Here is a 5169-nt window from a genome sequence, read left to right as displayed (position 1 = left end):
AATAATATATAAATATATATATATATTAGGTAGGATATTATAAATATTAGGATATATAGGATAATATAGGATATTTTAGTATTTTATTAACTTGTTTTTATAGAATTATCTTTTTATAGAGGATAGAGAACCCAAGACAAAGTGAGAGAATCTTGTTTTTGTAAGAAGGAGCACCCTATGTCTACACCATATCTAAATAGAATCGAAATAAAAAATGTAAGTGGGATTTTCTTAGGTGAATCTTTAAACAAAATATGTCCCACAGAAACTCTAAACTATGCCGTTTGATCAAAATATATTCTTCTTTCGCCTAAACTAAGATAAGAAGTTCTGGATAAATTGACACTTCCGATTCGAATCGAATAATTCAGCATATTCCACATTAATAGGAGTACATTTATGTTTCTGCTTCACGAATATGATATTTTCTGGGCATTTCTGATAATATCAAGCATTATTCCTATCTTGGCATTTGTAATTTCCGGAGTTTTAGCCCCGGTTAGGGAAGGACCGGAGAAACTATCTAGTTATGAATCGGGTATAGAACCCATAGGGGATGCTTGGTTACAATTCCGAATCCGCTATTACATGTTTGCTCTAGTTTTTGTTGTTTTTGATGTTGAAACGGTATTTCTTTATCCATGGGCAATGAGTTTCGATGTATTGGGTGTATCCGTATTTATTGAAGCTTTCATTTTCGTGCTTATCCTAATTGTTGGTTCAGTTTATGCATGGCGAAAAAGAGGAGGAAGAACGTGGCCGGCGAGCGTAGAGGAGGAGGAAGAAGGAAAAGGTTTCGGAGATGGGAAAAGTTCGACGAGTGAGCGAGCGAGGGAGGAAGGGTTTAGGTTTTTCTTTTCTTCGTCCTAATCGGCAACGGGCAAAAAAAACTTTCCTCGTGGCATGACATACGTGGGCTGCCACGTATGTCATGCTACGATTTCCTACTAACATTTCATGTTGTGTATCACCACTCTATGTGTATACCTAAGTTTCTGCATACTTAGACATAAATTAAAATACAATGCAAGTTATAATTTAAGTATTTTTCCTAAATATCAAAAATCTATAATTGCAACAAACTACTCAGGGATTTGATCCGGCTAGTTATCACCCATCCAAAAGAATAAGGATGACGACCAAGTCCCCTAACTTGGCCCCCTAAAATCCTGTACATTAATGCACAAGATCGTCGGATGAAGATCGACAAATCTGAACCATTGGATATTCAAAAACCCTAAAAAATTATCCTTACCACATTAATAGCGCATCAATAGCCAATCACACGCGCCGATCTCTATAGATGACACTCTACCTGATACTATATAAACCCCGCAGGTATGAAGAAGGCTTCTCCTCTCTCTCTATTTCTTTCTCATTTTTATTATTCCTTTCCTTCTTTCTCTGTGCTAACTTGAGCGTCGGAGTGACTTGTCGGGGTCCCCCAGCGCCATTCTAACCCTCTTCTTTATTGCTTTTCAGGTCCCCTCATCTCCCTGGTGATTTTCTTCGAGGAGCGTGTATATCAGCAGTTCTGAACCGGTAGATGAACCGTCCACGGCGAATTGGCCGGAACATAATGGTGCCGTCTGTGGGAATACTAAGTCGAGACGCTGGATGGTTACATCGGTAGAATTAGTAACAATCATGGCTTCATCGAAGAGAAAAGCTAAGATGAGTATTTTCTTTTTAAATTTTCTCCGCTGAAAAAGTCCCCTTCAGAAAAAAAAACCCTAAATTGATTACTTGGTCTAAGTCATCTCTCCGGGGCGGCGTCCGAGGGGGACGACGGCGGAAATCCCCCTCCGTCTTCAAGGTTCCCCTCGTTCTCAGCTCAGATGACATATTGAAGTCCGACGCTATGACTCCCCGCGGTGGCTCCCTCGATTCTCCTGCATTAATACTCCACCCGCCGCCCATCCTCCCTCTTCTAGCCCTTTTTCGCCGACGATGGAGGACATGGATTGGGACGTATCCACCTTTTACGGCGTCAAGCGCGAGGAGGACGGTCCCCGCCTCTACTGCGACGCCTGCGGCGGCACCGACTTCACCAGCAGCGACGATGGCTTTTACTACTACCAGCAGTGCGGCTTCCAGAGCCAGGACGTGGTCGACACTGGATGGGCCATGGAGGACATCTTGGTCGACAACCATGGATCCGGTGCGCTCTACAGCCTCTACCGCAGCTGCGCTCGGACCCAGTCGCAGACCCCAACCCCCGCGATCCGCAAAGATGACATCCTTCGCTCACTCGCCAATTTGCACGCCTCCAGAAGAAACCCTAAGAAGGAGGAAGAGAAGGGGCCTCCATACGACTTCGAGGAAGAGCCATCTGCGCTTAGGGATTTCCCAACGGGCCCGTGCTCGGACGCGGACGCGCTCGCAAGCGGGGCACAGAAGACGATTCAGGTGTCTGTACAGAGGTTACAGGAACTATCTGGTTGCGCTATGTGGCCTCATCCATGGTGTTCGATGAAGGTTGAGCACAGAAGACGATTCAGGTGTCTGAGGTTGCCTTTGCTCAATCCCACCATGGAAGACCAGAACAGAAGAAAACTCTGAAGCGTGCTAGAACTAAATGCATAGATCCACGGAATGCATATGGACAGAAAGCTGTATATATTTGGCTTCTTGCGTTGAGGAAGATAGTACCTATGGGCATCAGAGTCAAAACTTCCATATCTCACAGCATTTGTGTTGCTTGATAAATACCTCGGAAATCCGCAAAGGTCTTGCCCATTGAGTTCAAGGCTCATGTTCCGACCTGCCCAACTTCTTAGAGCTCGGCAGTTGGAAAGTGTGGCCGGTTCTATTGCCGAAACAATTGAACTGCACCTCCCCTCTGTGAATTTCTATGCTCGGCACCTGAAAGATCTCTCCCTTCCAACTGAAAGTATACTTCCACACGCATGACGTCTTTACGAGTGGTCGATCCCTCCAGATCTTTGGTTGTCTTGTAATGTTTCTAAGTTACCAACTCGTGTTTGTGTTGTGGCAATTTTAATTGTCACAATACGAATGCTGTATAACATACACGGCCAAGGATTCTGGGAAATGACTTTGTCAGATGTAAGAGATACTCCAAGCAATCAAACTCCCATTCATGGTGGCTTCAGTCAGAGTTCTGATGCTAAAGAATGTGGTTCAACAGAAGTTTCTTTCCAAGTTAACCATTTGCCATACATAAAAAATTCATATTTCAATGTCAAGGAGCTGCTGGACATTCTTCAAGCTACTTATGATAGGGTCATAAATGTGCCAGACTATTCAAGAGACTTAAAATCCTATCTCAAGTACTGCTACAATGTTAATGTTGCCCGAATGGCACGAGGAAACACTAATAGAAAGACTGTGGGAAGTGTATCAGGAGGAAGAGCTGCATTGCTTGGGAGTGTTGCTTAATTCTCACCAGGACGGTAACCCAGCAGCCTATATTAGAGATAAGGCTTCCCTTTTCTCAATATTTGTCATGGGTCTTCAGTTGCCAAGTGAAGAGACTCGTGGGAGATCCTGTTTGTGCTTTATGAGATGTTTCTTCAACAGGTTATGGCATGGACTGACGATAGCAACTTTGGAAATGATTGCTCGTTAAAAGAAGAATCATTGCTGAAACTTGCTCTTGAAACTTTGCCCAAAGCCCAAAAGGACGATGGTCGCACAAATTGCATAAGCGTTGCTTTTGGTGTTAGCTCAACGGGGTGTTTTCAAGAACTTATTTGGAAATAGCCAATTGCTTGGTTTGAACAGTGAAAGGATGAGATAATTTGCTCCTGTCTTTATCTCTTGTTGGCATGTTTGCTGATGCTATTAAAGGTCCTCTATTTTCTTCTGATATCCAATTGCAAACTAACACCTTGGACTTGATCTTTCACACTGTCTCATCTGGTTTTAGTTCGTTACAAATTCAAGCTCTTATTGAAAAGGACATTGCAGATTATGTTTTTGAAGGAATCAGTAGGTTTTAATATATTGTTTCCAGTCTTACGGAATTATGCCCACTTCTCAAGTAGAGGAATTAGCAGTGATCTTGGCACAACTTTTCGAAAGAAAAAAAAATACAGTTGAGCTTCCCATTGTTCCTGATGCTTTCACCTTGGCCTGCTTGACATTTGTGGAGCTTCTCAAATCACCATCTTCCTGCGATCAATTAGCACCCTTGATTCAAGAGGCGTCTAGAAGTGCCATCATTTCATCTATTTTATCTCGGGAAGATTCAGTCATATTTATTTGGTTGAAAACAAGTGTCTTCACATAGCATATGAAAGATTAATGGAAAATACGGAGATTGACCACTATCTGCAAATGGACCTTGGAGGAGAAATGGAATTTGACACGCTAAAGGAGATGTCAGAAGAAAATGCTGAAGCTAAGGAGTCGACTTTATCAGTTTCTGTCAGTAGCACTCCATCTCCACCTCCTTCTCTAGTAAAAAGTCGCAGAAACCCCTCAAGCAGCACCTCCCGGACCTAGCCCTTGCCGTCTCCAAGGAAGTCGTCATCGAGATCCACCACCACAACCAATGGGTCGCTCCGGATGTCCGGATCGACGTCGGCAAGCCTGACTACCCTGTCGTGCTCGCTGATCACCGTCACCAGGAAAGCAACAACAAAAATTCAAGAGCAAACATAGACCTCTTCATGATAATCAGGACTTCTTCCTCGATCCCCTTTATTATCCTGCATCAGAATTAATACTTATTTTTTACCAATTCAATTTTAGAAAATCAAGAAGGGTGCTGAATCAGAAGCGACAGCGATATCAAGTCAAAGCCAAAGCTAAGATCCTGAGCATCTGTGATCGGACCGACATCATCAAATTGAGCGACGTCGAACTCGAGTTTCGCACCGGCAAGATAAGTCATTTATTTCTCATCATCTAATTTATGTTTTGCAACATCAACACTCGATATTTGATATGGTTAGTAGACGAAATCTTTTTCCTATCCATGCTTAAGTCGGTATAGACGTGTCTATCATGATTATCTTCTGACCAAACTATTTAGTTGCATGTTAACATTTTCATTCATTTTCCTATGTGAATTTCATCACTTCCTATATGTTTCGGCTTTTCATTTGCTAGCATTTCCTATGTGAATTTCATCACTTCCTATATGTTTTGGCTTTTCATTTGCTAGCATCAATTTTTAAACATGTTCCGGCGAATTAACAG

General features: G+C 42.6%; 1 pseudogene; it reads left to right on the top strand.

Annotated features, from left to right (window-relative positions):
• Positions 1 to 1950: 1950 nt before the first annotated feature.
• On the top strand, positions 1951 to 3592 carry LOC141819032 (TATA box-binding protein-associated factor RNA polymerase I subunit B-like; annotated as a pseudogene).
• Positions 3593 to 5169: the final 1577 nt, after the last annotated feature.

The sequence above is a fragment of the Curcuma longa genome, unplaced genomic scaffold, assembly GCF_044706935.1.
Source record: "Curcuma longa cultivar G26 ecotype Majalengka, Jawa Barat unplaced genomic scaffold, ITB_CL_G26_1.1 contig_27400, whole genome shotgun sequence".
In the NCBI taxonomy this organism is placed as follows: domain Eukaryota; kingdom Viridiplantae; phylum Streptophyta; class Magnoliopsida; order Zingiberales; family Zingiberaceae; genus Curcuma; species Curcuma longa.
The sequence above is the reverse complement of the archived record's forward strand: the minus strand, read 5'-3'. Positions and strand labels throughout refer to the sequence as shown.